Source organism: Hakea prostrata, chromosome 5 (assembly GCF_041222555.1).
Source record: "Hakea prostrata isolate BN-2017 chromosome 5, UWA_Hpros_2, whole genome shotgun sequence".
Taxonomy (NCBI): Eukaryota; Viridiplantae; Streptophyta; class Magnoliopsida; order Proteales; family Proteaceae; genus Hakea; species Hakea prostrata.
Window position 1 is genome coordinate 186,878 of NC_142604.1, and position 16,701 is coordinate 203,578.

General features: G+C 37.6%; 1 non-coding gene across 1 annotated transcript; it reads left to right on the plus strand.

The window, feature by feature from the left end:
• The first annotated feature begins 12,412 nt into the window (after window positions 1–12,412).
• TRNAS-GCU (transfer RNA serine (anticodon GCU)) lies at window positions 12,413–12,483 on the plus strand. The gene has a single exon. It is a non-coding gene; the product is annotated as a tRNA-Ser (tRNA).
• Window positions 12,484–16,701: the final 4,218 nt, after the last annotated feature.

A 16,701-nucleotide genomic window follows, 5' to 3' on the forward strand; every position in this document is an offset into this window, starting at 1 on the left:
AGAGTTTAGCCGCGGATATCAATCGGGATAAGCAGATACTATCACTGTTCACTGAAGAGAAAGAACCGTAGAACCACAAAAGTTGCAGCTCGCCGAATGAGTAAAAACGAAAAAACGGTTGTTTGTGGTTTCTAGGGTTTCCTCTCTCGCTTTGCACCCACTTTCGCTTATAGATTGATAGCACAGTCTACGAGTCCACATGTAGGGGTGTCAACAAAACCTTGTCGGCTTGGCTCATCCAAAACCTGCCTCAGGCCGAGCATGACTTTTTAACTCGAAAAACGGGTTTGGGTTACAAAATAACCAACCCTAACAAGGGCGGCAGGGTTCAAATGACCCGGCCCTACCACACCTTGTGCTAATTTAGGCTCTCTTCGGTATTGATGCGTCCAAAAATTAATCCTTCTTTCAAATCCTGAAAGAATGACCTGTAAAATTTGATTAGATGTGGCCCGACCGCACGGTCGGGTGGCCACCTCCGAAGGCTAAGTTAGTAATAAATCACCACAGATTTTTGGTTTTTTGCAGAACTTAAATTAAAAACGATAATGGGGGGAAACAATTCAAATACCTCTGTTGGGTGTAAGGCTTTAGTTTATATTGGATTTATCTATGGTTCTCCATCGTTGGATAAATCATTGCCTCCCTTTTGCAGCCACCAGATCCTTGGGTCTTACCCTCATTTCAAAAGTAATTGAAGTTACCTTCTCTAGCCCAATTGCTCCTTCCATATTGGTGTCAGTTACCTTATATGTTCACAATCGTGTATCCCGAATTCTATGGGATCACGTCTTTTACAACCGTTATGGTTCCTTTGCCTTTATAGCACCTTGATGTGAGGGCGAATTACGTCTTAAGGAAAGCGACGTTGTAACGAGCCTAGAAGTTCCTACTTCCATATTGTGATATGATCTCTTGTTCCGTTCTTTTACAAGAACAATGTGGAAAAATATTTGTAATTCATAATGCAACCACATAGAGAATCTTCTGCAGAGAGGAGTAGCCATGCCTTCCAAGACAGAAGAGCAAGGTTAAAAGCTTCTAGTTTTTTAAGGTTGAGGCACCTTGTCTAACATGCTTAGATAGCGTGTCCCATGAGATTGTATGAATATGTCTCTTATCTCTGCTAGACCAATAAAAATCCCAAATTATATTTTCCAAAGTTTGAGTAACTGAGACAAGAAGTTTGAAGCAAGACATGATCAGTCTGGACTGGAGTACTATTTTTCTTGCATACAACAGGAATTTTCTCTTCGTTTTTGTCATTTATTATTAACTTACGAAATAAGCGTATCACAATGTTTCTTTTTAAAACTTAAACACCAAAACCTCAACCTTACTGACCTTTTCATGATCCTAAGTTCAGATCTCTAATTTTTTCCCCTCAACAATCAAAGAACAAGATCATCTTCGTTCTGATCTCTATGCAAGACTCACAAACTGTCTTGGTTATCACCACCGATTTAAAACCAGATAGTCTCCCTTCTTTTTTTTCATCATTCACCGATCTGAACTCTAATCTAGACAATCACAGTAAAAAAAAAAGGATTTCTAAACTAGAGGATCGTACCTTCGATCAATCCGTTAAAGCCTTCTCCGTCCTTCTAGCACCATTTCTCTCCTAGATCTTCCCACACCTCTGGCGATGATCCAACGAACCTTGTACTAGGTTAAAATTGTAATTATATAGAGATTAGGGTTTTAGGTTTTCCTATAAATAATCGTTGTAGGATAACCTAGACACATCCGCCTTCAACACATAAGCCGAGACCCACCTCTGCCATAGCTGCATTAAACCATCTAAGAAAGATGTTCTGTTCAGCTGGAGAAGAGTATCAATCAGTTCCAAAAGGAATACTTCTCACCCCTTCTCAAGGGGAGAGCATCTTCATCAAGATTGGGTTGGTGTTTAGTGTACCCTATAGCATCGGAAAAAAATGCATTGGATGGATGCCTGAGCATTGAGAAGGAAGGACGTTTTCTACAAAGGATTGGAGAAACCATCCTGGTATAGGGATTGAGGGCAAGCAAGGGGGGGGGGTACTTTGTAAGGTGTGAGAGTGCTATGAGTGTCACACCCCACCCGTCAGTCTCGGTTACCCGCCCGACAACCCGTGGGTGCGATCCGTCACAAGATCCAAGGTTTTAGTCTATCAACAATATTTAAGACAAATAAAGATACTCAAGAGCAAAGAATATTCAATAACTGAATTAAATGAATTACAGGAGTCCAAAATACTCCAATATCAAAGGAAAGAAAATAAAGAATAAAGGATAAAACAAAAATGAGGGCAGCGAAATATTCAAAAGTGTTTATATAAGTTTCTTTCCAGTTTGCTTTTCTAAGTCAATGAACTTAGACTCAAGTTTAATAAGGTGAGGGGTCCTCCAATTCTTCTCCAGTCTCTGTGCAAACTGCCTAACTACCTTTCGCCTCTGACCATCAACCGGTGCGATAAGCGCACTCCATGCACCCGCAGGAACTCCCGCACATGCTATTTCCATCTCCCACTGGCGGTGCCACATCCTCTTCATACGGGATGGTTCCTTCATAGGAAACCAGCCCATCTTCAGATATAATTCCTTCTTCTGTGCAGGCTATAAACATACAAAGAATAAAGGAATGAGTTCTAAAGAACTCAGTAAGAAACAATCATAAATCTCATCCATCATCCAATAATGCCATGATACAAAAGTAATATGAATGAATGCAAAATATGAATGATACTATGATTTCTAACTATGCAAGTCTCTAACAGTTGACATGCTTTAAGATAAACACCAGCCCTCCTCTAGGTAAGTCTCATCACTCTGATCCGGCAAGGACTGGTTACCTCTGTAGGGATCCAGGGAAAAAGGGAAAGTCCACACCTGGCTCACAAACCATGGTTAGGGGTTAAGTCAACACTCTCTCACCACGACCATTGGTAATGAGTACTGGCGCATGTCGGGGTTTCTAATCCAATGCAAGGTCATAATGGTTACATGTCTACATGAAGTCCAGATACATCCCCTATGGCACCAACCAACTCGGTTCAGTATCCTTCGCAACCTAGGAGTAAGAATCCTCACGGACTGGCTACCTCTGTTGGACTCCACTCCTTAACCCTATGGTCATCCACATATTATTGGGGTGGATGCTCTCATGATTCCTCACGACACCCGGTCCGGTCCTTGGACATCCATGAGCCCAACCCTAACATATGCAACCCTACCATTTATATGACTAACAGTGGACCACCAAGTCACATCACTTCATCATCACGGGTCACTCGGTTTCAATCCCCCTACCGAATGGGTAGTAGCATGTGGGGTACCTAGCCATGCAATCTAGACTCATCCTAATAATGTCATCAATTAGTCATGATAGTGTTGAAGGCATCAGCGGCATGTGTCCCATTCCACGACCTTCGATATCACCAGCCAAGATATCCCAAAAGGAACACCTCAACTATCAGAACCATATACCAATTACCATCATCATATAACATTCACAATTCACCAGGTAATTATGAAATCAAGGCAAACAGCAGTAGTATATCATAATTAAATACAACTACACTAGCATATAATAATAGAAATTAAGACTAACAACTATCAGATTAACATGTTCAAGTATATGTAGATAGATAAGATAGATTGTCCTTACTTGCATATAATTGGAATGTCGGTAGAAATGGAATCCAAAGAACTATTAGAAGACTTTTCTTTCAAACAAGAAACACCTAAACACGGGGTTATTAGAATATATAAGTCACATGAATCAATTTGAATCAGAACCAAATGTCAATTGGTCACTGTTTACCAGCCGGTCACTTGGGCCGGTCGCTTAGGTTGAGCGACCGCCACTAGTGACCGCCCCAAAAACAATGAGTTTCAATCCAAAACTCAGGCTTCTGATTACTCAATTTCAATCCGGATTTCGAGTAATCTTGACCTAAGTCTCGAATTAAACACTCCCTAAACCAAAAAGGGTGAGGGAAAACTAACCATTACCATCAATAGATTACCCATAACCCTCCCCTTGACTGGATTAACCATCTCACGGAAACAGGGTTTCGTTTACGATTATTCCATCTCAAGTAGATTAAAAAGAGAGTTAAAATATCCAAAGGGGTAATCACAAAGACGAGGGAAAAAGGGTTAATACTAATTTAACGGACAAAGAGAGTAAAGAACGAAGGATTAATTCAATACCTCACGCCTGAGAGTCAGAGAAGGAAAGAACTGATCTTCCAAGTCACTGTCAGTACTCCAGAGACTCTTTCGGATCTTCCCCGCAGCCGTCTAACCTCCCAAATAAGCAACCACAAATAAAGTATTCGTTAATTAGACGGAGGTTGCCTTTTATAGAAGTCAGGGGGCAAAATAGGGCAAAATCCCCGAAAACAGACCGGTCGCTGGTCGCTTGGGCCGCTTTACTAGGGTGTTTGATACCCAAGGCCAACCTAGCCCTAAATAAGAGATGGGGGAGATCTTACCTTCAATCCGGACATCTCTGAACAACACCTGACTTTCAGAATTCAAAAATCCAACCAAGGCAGGCTCTTCAGATAAAGGATCCAGATCCATGGGTCCTGGGTAAGGATCATGGGCTTCAATCTGGATACTCCACAAGGTCACCCGACTAGACCTTCGGGTTCTCGGACCTGGAATACGGATCTCAGGTTAGAAATATGGGGGGTGTTAAATTCCTCGTTTCCTAGAAATAGTGAAACTTATTTGTTCTCTCGGTGGATATAGACAGAGTGTTTCTGAACAACATTAAATTCCTTGTGTAATTTGCTTGCGTTCTTTTTCTTTGTGGTTGTGCATTTGTATCCCTAACACTTAATATGATGCACAATAGGTTATAAACCATGCAAAGGGCTTTGCTTTTCTCAGTTAGGATCTTGACCACTTGAAGAGAATCTAATTTGATGATCAAATTATCGATGCCTTCTTGTAGCGGGTAGAGAAGACCCGTCCTAATGGCGAGTAATTCGCCCAGTAAAATCTCATGGAACACAGCCGATTCCGAAACTGCTGCGATGATCCCCCCCCCCATTTGAGTCCCTAATAATCAAGCCCAGGCCCACGAAACCGCATGCTACCCATTTGGTGGTGTACTCCACAGTTTGTATGCCTAAGTTTTATGGGCCATATTCTTCATATGGTTTTTGTAAATGAGAATAATATTGTTTTTTGGTATTCTTAATTCTAAAAGGGCAAAATAGAAATAAAACATTCAACCTTTATGGTCTCTTAAGTCTTAATACTATTAGAACCGAAGGGGCAGAATCAATAGATTACCAAAAAAAAAAGTTAGAACACAAGGGGACAACAATAATTTCATTAAGTACATGGTCTTTTAGTAATTAAATTATAACAAAGAGAGGCAGCCGTAATTATCCTTACAAAGCAAGATACGATATGATACATATAGAAATGCTTCAAATTAAATCCAAAGAAGGAGTTCATCCTGGCCTAAGAGTGTGAACGGTGCGGTTTCGGGCTGAAAAACACCTAGCCCAAACATGATCCATTAGCAAAATAACGGTTTCGGTTTGGATTCGGACTAACTAACAGTTTAGATTCGGGTTGACTAACAGTTTAGATTCGGGTTGACTAACAGTTTATGGTGTGTAAGAAAAAGAACAAGAAGAAAGAAAAAGAACAAGAAGAAACAATTGAGCATCCTACAATAAAAGCGAAAATTATATAGAAAGCAAAGTTGCTATTATTCAATTTCCATGAAAAAAAACCCACCCATTCTATAGAAATTAAGAACCTGGATATTAAGTAATAAAATGACTCTTTGATCTTTGAATTCATGCTTAATTTTTGTAATTGTCTATACCAACTACGTAATGGAAATATAATGATTCAAATACTATTTAATGTAAAATTACAAAACGGGTTATAATGGGTTGCGATTCGGTTTCAGGTTGGTGCGGGCTCCACAACCCTCAGCCTAATTACGGCCCATTAAGGTTCGGTTTGGGCCGGTTTGGGGTATAACGGGCTGGTGCGGTTCGGGCTATAAATTGATATCCCTATCCTGACCTCTTTCTCCTAACTAACCCAATTCCGCTTTTTGTCAATGGTGGATTAGTAGAGTGGTTTGACCCAAAAAAAAGGATTAGTAGAGTGGTTAAATGCCCACCCTCCACGGGGAGGTCTTGGGTTCGCACCCATCAGGCGGTAGTAATTCCCCCTATATAAACTCTTGGGCTTTAAAAAATAAAAAATAAAAAATTCCACTTCTCGCAAAAACCTACACAAAACTATCATCCGATCTTGAATTTCACCGTAGACGTCCATACCTTCTCGATTACTTCACCAAAACTAGGATTTCATCAGTAGGATCTCCACTGCAGGTTCATGTCAAAACTAAACCCAATTAGCAAACCAAGCCTTCCACATCTCCTTCCAAAAAACGGAGCTTCACTTGAGAGAAAAAGATGCATTTCCTTTGTTTTTACCCCTTCGCACAAAGAACCCACATATCATCTACGAAGATATCAAGAGATTCGCTAGGCAAGGCAAGCTCAAGGAGGCCCTCACCATCTTGGATTGCTTGGAGCAGCAAGGCATCCCAGTTAATGCAACCACTTTCTCTCTTCGCTCATTGCAGCTTGTGTTCGATCCAAATCTCTCGCTAGAAGGCAAGCAAATCCATGCCTTTATCCGGATAAATGAACTGGAGAACAACTTCCTCCGAACAAAACTGGTCCACATGTATACATCAGGTGGGCGGCAATCTCGTGAAATGCTTGCTACGTATACGAAGATGCGGGAATTCGGAATTGAATTGAACGTCTACTTTCTCTTGTTTGCTGAAGAGCTTTGCGGGTGCCACTGCACTCACCCAGGGGATGAAGACTCATGCCCATTGATCAAGAATGGGTTTGCCAATGGCCAAATTATTCTTCAAACTAGTTTAATTGATATGTGTTTCAAATGAGGCAAGATTAGGCTGGGCGCGCCAAGTGTCTGAGGAAATTCCTGACAAAGATGTTAGTGGTGTGGGGTGTGACGGTAGCAGGTTTTGCACATAACTATCCTCCTAATCTGAATATCCATTTGGTTTCTCATATTATTTGATAGAAAATACTTTGCTACAACAAGCTGAACAATGACTTCCTTTCTGATCTGCTATAACACAAGGTTGAAATTTCTTTCATTCAAAGATGGATTAGCTTTGGGACTAATCTTAATTTTGAAGGTGCAACAGCCTCTCTCTCTATATATATATATGAATGAAACAAATTGATATTTGAGTTTCTTCGGAAAATTTTCCAATCAGTGCCATATCGTAGTAAGACTATTCAAATATGATATAAAAATCACTAACAAAACAACCCAAAATTGCCTCCGGCTGGCTAAAATATATATATAAAGGACTAAAAATTGTAAAAGTAAACATGGTGTTGACCTTTTAATGGAGCATACAAAACTTGGTGAATTGCCAAAATAATTCATGGCGGAAAGTAAAACATATTGGGAGATCCTAATTCCTGAGGTAGGATGAATAATTGGGTGGCCTTCGATTAGAATATATACATGAATAATCCTATAATTCATTGTATATTCATGGAAAATTCTCCTATAATTCATTGTATATTCATGGAAAATTCTCCCTACAGAGAGGAGCCAACTGCTCATCAACTAAAGGATCAGGCTTGTCTTTTGGTGGTGGTGGTGGCATGGAGTAATGGACTTTTGCCCTCAAATCAGGCTTGTCTTTTGGTGGTGGTGGTGGCATGGAGTCATGGACTTTTGCCCTCGGATCAGGCTTGTCTTTTGGTGGTGGCGGTGGCATGGAGTTATGGACTTTTGCCCTCGGATCAGACTTGTCTTTTGGTGGTGGTGGTGGCATGGAGTCATGGACTTTTGCCCTCTTGTTGTTGATGGCATGGACTTGTGTCCACATTAGTGGTGGCGGCATTCGTAAGTAATTTGGTAAAATCATTTCACCCTCCTGTGGGAAATTTGACCGATTCAAATAAGTAGAGTCAGAAAATGGATTTTGGAGGGATGTTAGTTGATTAGGGTTCTCCTGAAAGAAGGTTGTGGCTGGCGAGAAAAAGTTGGTTGTGGTTGGAGTAATTGATAATTACATTGGATATTATTGGTGGGATTTAAATTAATTATGGGTGGCTGGAAAGAATTTGATGCTAGCAGTAGATGACTAGGTTGGCCATTATTAATGGGATTGAACATGCAAGAATTGTAGTTATCATCAAAAGGTGAAAGGGAGGGGAGCTGAGTACTAACAGGTAAGGGAGCAAGATCGTAATGATTGGCCTCATTCGGAGATGGATTAATTGATAGAGTGTCGGAATTCACCATCCCAAAGTTGGAATCAGATGCCATTATAGTTTCCAACAAACTTTGATTGGTATGAGGGAAATTATTTTCTTCATTGTCATGTACTACATCATTATCATCATCATCACTTGTTAGTTCTTCATCTGAAATCGACTCCGCACCTCGAGTATTTCTGTTACCAGACCTCTTATATACCCTGCATAAGACCCAATCATCCAGCTACCTCACCCAAAAAAATAATAATAATAATAAATAAATAAAGTGTTAATTGAATTTAAAAAAAAAAAAAAAAAAGAATAATAATATGTTCGATCACTTGTATAAATAATGTAAATACATACCTTCATATCACCTAGTTCTCTATGAGGTGGCTGTGTATTGGGATCCTTTTCCACATAATATTCATGCATGATCCAGTTAGTCTTATCACCATTGGGAGCTTTTCCTACATAGAAAACTAATGCCTTCTTACGCCCAATAAGTTTTTCTTTTTTATTATAGATTTTTGTATCTACTCTAGTGGCTTTCCAGTATCCGTGTCCAGCTTTTCGATTCGGTCGTGTTCCATTTTGATACTTCCGATCTCTAGGTGTAAAAAAATACCATTCCTTCTTCTCCCATGATTTGTAGTTTCCTATTAATAAATTGAAAAAACGAAAAACTGGGTTAGAAAGAAGAAGAGCATATATAGTTGAAATAATCATAATTCATGAAGTAACAAAATTAATTGAATCTTACCAAAAAAAAAAAAGAGTTAATTGAAACATAAAAAATTAAGAAATATAGCAGTGCATATACCAATTAGGTCATCAGGACTTTGCTTGTAGAGCTCAACATCATGTATTTTGTTCTTGTATGGTGGTTGGTTCAAGATTTTCCTCTGCAAGTAACACTCGATAAGCTCACTGTCATTTGGGCGAAACACAAAACCTATTGCAAGGTCATCGTCTTCATTGACAATTACTTCATTACTTGCTTGCTTCTCTGCAGCTACTTCGTTGCTATATTCGACTAGATCCCTTGGTCTCTTCATTCCTTTCGGTACTGAAACCGAAGAAGAAGGATGATGAGAAGACATGACAAAAAGAAAATCTAAAAGAGTAGCGAAAAATTGAATGAGAAAGGACAAGAAGAAGCAGAAGTCGAATTATTGTAAATCACTTGATTTGATATATATATATATATATATATATATACAAAAGAGTTCGAATTATACACATACAAAAGAAATAGAGTTTGTATTGGTTACGAAATCGATAGTTTCGGTTAGAGTCGGATTTTGTCCATGTTATTCACGCTTTCCACAATGTAACGGATTTCAAATCGTCTCCTTTTATTAATCGGGGATTATTATAAGCCACAAAAATAATGATAATAATAACTAAAGAAAAAGAAATTTGTAACCTCCCATACACGTGTCGTGTCCGATGCGTGTGTTGAAATTATTCTATGTTTAATCGGCTTAATAGGCTGATTTAGAGGATGATAACTTCTAATTTTGAGCGCCAAAAGTTAAATTCAACAATTCAACGTTAACTTTTGGTGCCAAGATTCGAATTTAAACAAAACTTAATTTTGAATCTCCTATCCATTGTCATTTTCAGAAGTAATGTTAAAATTAGGGCAATATATTATCGTGTTGGATGAAGATGATTATCAATACCTAGAAAAAAACTATATTTGTATAAATAAACTATTATTTTAAAAATACTTCAAAAATCACGAGAATTGCTAATTGGGTTGTATGAATAAATTACTAAAAAGAATTTAGTAATGGTTAAAATGGTGAAAAACAAAAATTAAATTCTATATGATAAAGACCGCTAATTTACCGAGTTTATGACAGGTCTGACCATTCGGTCAAGAAAGTTCCATTGTGATAGTCTTCTACTATATATCAACTATCTAGAAGAGTGAGATGGGTAAATAATTCTTTCTTTATTGGATTTCAAATCTAACTCTATTATTTTAAATTATATAAACACCATTAACAGGAAGCAAAAGGTAACTCGTCGGAGGCGTACCTTTACCCTCCAAGGTCGAGTACGTGTTTTGCAAGAATTTGACAGGAAAGCACGAGCAAGATTTCGTATCAACAGGTTGTATAAATAAATTACTATTGGAATTTATTAATTTGATTAATAAATTAAATGCCCAAGGGCAATATTGGAAACTCACTATTAGGGCGGTTACAAAATAGGGTTATATATTTTGGTAACCACCGCATTAGTGAGAAAGTAACTGAGTGATTCATTCGCACGAGCGAATCTCTGAGAAACGGCGGCTCCATCTCTCTCTCCCTCTCTCTTAGAATCGCATGCTTAGATTTTCTTCTTTGCTAGTATTTGATCTTCATTCCATTAATCCACGGTATTTGGGTTGTGGATATTATTCCCTTTTCCTGTGATTGAGGAATCTCGCCGGTAAATCTTTGGTGGTGGAACGAGAACGTGGATCTAGACTTCAGCTGCGAATACTTCAAAGTAAGGGAAAGCGAATCCAGGTAAGGAATCTTTCCCCCATCAATTAATTGAATTGAATTACTTTTGATGTATTACCTACAATTACTAAAAAGAATTTAGTAATAGTTAAAATGGTGAAAAACAAAAACTAAATTTTATATAATAAAGACTTCATTAGAACGATAATATGGATGAGAGGAAGGAATTTGTTAAGACTGTAAGAACTACTGCCAATTAATTCTTTTCAAGAATAAAATTTGTTAAAGAAAAACTTTTTTTATAAACATCTTGTCACGTAAATCTTTTACAAAATTGGATAAATGGGCCAAGTTTGCGATTAGTCAGGTCCAGTATCCCGAGCAGCCCATAATAAGCCTTTTGGGCTCTGAGAAGGGCAACCAAACAGCAGTACATATTTTAAGGCCCAGAATGACTGGGCCTCAAACTCTCCAACCAACCAATGTTTTATTTTCGTCCACTTTGGTTTGCAACATTTGAATCAAGAAGGTAGCCATGATGGCGGTTGGTCCGGTTCAAATTTTAAAACGTGTGTATTGGGTTGTTTCTTTTCTTACCGGTGTGTTCCAAAGAAAGAAGAAAAAAAAAATTAAAAAAAAAAACAAGTTAAAAACAAGTTTTATTAAGATAGAAATCAAAATCTTTACAAAAATTTGGAAATACACATGAATTTAATATTGTTAATTCTCAAGGGAGTGGCTCATTTGATAAATACCAACAACACCTCATAGTATGAAATTAAGAGTTCAAATCTTCTTAAAGTCAGGGGCAAAGTTGTATTTCCTACTACATATTAAAATGGTTATAAATCTATTCCCTTTAAATGTAATTAAGATGCAAGTAAGCTAATCGGAACGAAATAGTCACCTTCTCCCAACCCACCAAAGTAAAACAAAGAAGAAAAAAAAAATTCAATATTCTTTAGAACTTCATAATGGAAGGAAAACCATATTTCCTTCTTTGAGCAAAAGGTTCAAAACCTACCAAATTGCTACAACTCGATGTCCAAAGCTGAGGGCTTGAAATTCCTGAGGTGGTACCAAAAAAGAAAAAATCTCAAGAAGCCTGTTAACAACATTTTTTTTGGTAATGAAGTCATATTTATAATGGCTAAGCCGAGGAAAAAAGAGTTAGCCAAGTAAACAAGAGAACAAAACGTTTGAATCCAAGGATTGGATATAGGCCATTCAGTCATAATCGTAACTGACTGGGCCCTCCTTGCTAGTTGGTCAGCAACATGGTTGCATCTTGTAGAAACATGAAAACACTTACAATCGAAAAAATAACCACAAAGATGACAAATATCATCAAAAATGGGCTGAATGTCGTGGGCCACAGACTTATCTTTTTTGATTAATAGACATAACTAGGTCCAAAGCATTTGATGCCACTCGTACATAGTCCACTCCTTGGGCCAAGGCATATAGTAGCTCTGATCGCATAACAAGGGCTTCTGCCATTAGAGCCAAAGAGGCTACTTCAGGTTCTGATACAGCAAACACGGGTGTGCCGTTGCAATCTCTAAAAATGAAGCTTGTTCACAACATGGTGTACCTTGACAGTTACAATTGAAACAGAGTTAAGAACGATATACTTTAAGCGCACACACCACATCACAAGCACCAGTGGTCTAGTGGTAGAATAGTACCCTGCTACGGTACAGACCCGGGTTCGATTCCCGGCTGGTGCAATTGTTGTTTTATCCTTTTGCTGATTCACTATAATTGAGTGTATTCCTAGCTTCTTCTCGGGTTACCTTAGGGCCTGTTTGGTTACGCGAATCCAGAGATTTCAAATCTCTGGATTCACAAATGGGAGATTTTTACCTGTTTGGTTGTGTGATTCACATTTTTACACTAAAAACGTGAATTTGTAGATTTATGGGTATGAGGTGAAATTCAAAGATTTCATCCATACTATCAAAGCGTTAAAGATTTGAACCATAATTCAATAAATACTTTTTTAGGATAAATTTAGAAATTTCATTCCAAAAATTCAACTAACCATACAATTAATTTTACGAACCATGACTCTAGAGATTTGAAGTCTGTAGATTTGAAATCTCTAAATTTTTGAAATCTACAGACTCAAGTAACCAAACAAGCCCTTAAAGCATATTGATTATAAGCCTTTGCTGTGACCTGTGAGGTAACCCTAACTTGCACTTGTAGCTTCCAAGGGCATTGCTCTAATTGCTAAGAGTTCACCACCTTCTATAACCGATTTTTTTTTTTGGCCAAATTCTATAACCGATTGAAAGCCATAGAGAACATTGACAAGGCTCCAAGGATCTCCCTTTCTCCACTTTTCGCCACCGACCCAAGTGCTCCTTCAATTCGTTTGTTGTAGGCTCCCATGGGACGCATCTGTAAAGCGAAAGACTCTATTCTCCGCTAATGGTGAATGAGCAAACTCGCTTGGGCTTCGATGTAAGTCTCCTTTACCATTGCCAACAAGGTGGTGGATTACCTAGTTAGGATGACCCTCTTAGTTTTGAGTACGAGAGAATGGCCGTATTCCTCTTTGAAGTTGTTATAGCTATGCTCGATCTATTTTCCAATTCGACTTGAATAAACAAATTATTTGCAAAAAAAAATGTGGTTCACTTTTAAATTTCAAATTATGTTAAAGGTTTTTGAACCCAAAAAAAAAAAAAAAAAGTCTAGAGCAAAGTTTAATGTTCTTAGATTTGAAGGTTCAAACCATGATTACCTCATCTTTTTACCCCATATTGTTCAACAAGCTATGATTAATTTGTATTAATTTTTGAGGATATAAAAATAGCAATCCTTAGGGAGTTGATGAAAGGATTTATTCATTCATGATTTGTTTTAGGAGTAAAAACAAAATTTTGAAGCTGACTTTGTTGGTCTTGTAGAGGGCATTCTTTAAGCAAATGCCTAAATGTATCGTCCTTGATGATTGTATTGGGATATGTATTTCTCTAACCATTATTGAGTTCTACTAATGACCAAAAAAACAAAAATGATTTCTACTCGTTAGGAAAATGAGACACCATTATAGGGTCTCCAACTACATTATGATATTATAAAATATGAGAATTCACTATCAAAAGGTTGATCAACTAGCAATGACCAACGTCTTTTAGTAAAGAAGTTATGGGTTCATCTCTCTCGATGGTATATTTATTTAAAAGTTATCCTGAGAATGTCATTAAGGTATGCATAATTAAGTAGGCTCAGATGAATCTCTAATCCAAAAACAGAAAGAAAAATTTTCTAAGACACTAAAATATATAACAAAAAATCCCAAAATATATCAAGTTGACAAAAACACCCCAAAATATCCCTTAAAATGGCAACCACCCCCTTTTCAGATAGAATGAGAAACTGTATTAGAGAAAAAGTCAATTATATCCTTAGTAGCATTTGGTGTACTAACTATTAAATTTTTTTTTTACCCTATTCTATATATTAAAATAATAATTTTATTTTATTCTACCTATTATCCATGGTATCTTTTATCTTCTTTTTTTTATTCTCCATCGAACAATCTTCTTATTACCAGAAGAAATCTACGATCTTTTATTTATTTATTTTCTTTTTTTTGTTTCTCTTTATACATATACCCACAGTCTTGCCGGTGGTGGATTTGGCGGCGAACCTCCTCAGATGCCACCATATTGAACATCCCGAAAAACGGAGCACCTCTCTCCTACAGTCCCTCACATCACCCTTATTTCTTATCTTTGAAATGTACTTAGTAGTTTCTGGTGTAAATTAAAATCATAAAAGGATGAATTTTAGATCATTTACCTTAGTAATCTTGACTACAATGGGTCTAGACAAAGGAGGTGCCTCTTTTCATTCCCGTTCACTTGATTGTACTCCTTCAGGTTATTTTCATGCTTCAAATCGGCGAACCACAGAGATGGAGGTTCAAAATTAATTTATTTCAAAAAGAAGTCACAGGGAGAGTAAAAGAGAAGTTTTGTATTCCATCCCTCTATTTATAATATTTTCCCTCAACTCTAATTCCTCAATTAGAGTGAAATTAGAGTTTCACTTAAACTCAACTAGAGTTGAGAGAAAGCAATATTAAAGTCCTTTTTAGCCTCTATCACTTAAAGGAGTAATTACCAAGAAATACGCAATCGCTTTGCCGCCACCTTTGGCGCAAATTGTAGTGGGACCCGCCCACTAAGATTAATATCTCCCACTCACCACAAGGTGACAGAGTTATCCAAATGCTCTCATCAACTCTAATTATTTTAATGCAAAAATGTAATCTGCGACCTAAGAGATGTATCTAGGGTAGGAGTGCTATATCAAGTATCCATCTAACCAACATAGCCTATCACTCAAAATTATCTCATTATACTCTAAATAATTCAACTATATTCAGTTCCACACTCTTGCTCGCTCATAATGAGCAGTGGGAATCAATCTTATATGATGTACTCATGACTTTGTCAATATGACAAGTCACTCAGAAAATGAGTCACAACACTATAGGGTACAGAACAAAAAGTTTTCCTAAAGCACTCATGCCATTTGATTATCCCCAATTGCTTTCCCAGTCTTGTCCTGTCAGACTGCATCATCTCTAATCCTAAGGAACAAGCTAAAGTAACATCATTGGATGTCCTCTTTGTGGCATAGTCTAAGGTGAAGGGTACAAGTAGGATCAACAAAATGTGATATTGATGGTTCACACAATGACAAAGCATGGATCTATTCAATCATTCTCATCATCGGTCAACTTCAGCGCATGCAACCAACATGCATGTTATGGCGTAACTCCCACTGAAATGGACGTGTCACAAAAGAGAAGAAAACAACATCACACAAATCTTGGCTCATTCGCTACCTACAACACCTAACCTGATTCTTTTACAACTAGTTGTCCAACAACCAATTGTAAGATATTCATATTCAGCTTCAACTCAGATAACATGGAATGTGGTGTCTCCATGTTTGACTAAAGACGTCTTATCTTAGTCCTTACTAAGGTGCCCATCATTGGTTTGAAAGCTCCCTAAAGCCTTACAAACACATAGACTCATCTTGCTCGCTATCCACAAGCGCCAAGGCGAATTACCTGTGTGAGTGTGTCAATTCAATACTTGATGACATCTTTATAAAAATAAATGTGTATATACAATATCACTTTGAATATGCTCAATATAAATGTCCAATTGAGAAGATACATATCTCATCCTCTTCAATCCCAAGTTCCTTATATGAACAAGAAAAATATCTCTAGCAATGAACTTCATCAAGAGATTTAGCCAACTCATTGTCAGTAGAGACATAAATTAGTACTACTTCATATTTTTGCAACCATATCGTGAATGTAGTGATATCAAACATGTTCAGCCATCCTACAGATTATTGGGATGTCCTATTAGCGCTGCTATGCTTCCTTAATGCATGAGTATAGCGTCGCTCAAGCGACCATATATCATAAAGCGTTGCTAATTAGCAACATACTCTGACTCAACCAGGGATGAGGCAATGTTGGTTTGTTTCTTACCACATCAAGCAACAACCCTATCTCTCAAAAGTAAATCTTAATGTGGACTTACACCATCTCTTTTATTGGAAAAAATACTTTAACCTCTTAGTCTTAAATGTGAACCATTGTATCCAAGCCTAAGGTCTATAGCCTTATTAAGATGTCAAAGGATTCTTTTTATTGCTCATCAATGACCTAGTCCTAGAATGTTCTATCACCAATGTAAATTAAAAACATAAAATGATGAGTTCTAGATCATTTACCTTAGTGATCTTGACTGCAATGGATCTAGACACATGAGGTGCCTCTTTTCGTTTCTGTTCACTTCATCGTACTCCTTTAGGTTCTTTCCATGCTTCCAAATCGGTGAACCACAGTGATGGATGTCAGGATTAACTTCTTTCAAAAAAAAGTCACAGAGAGAGAGCAA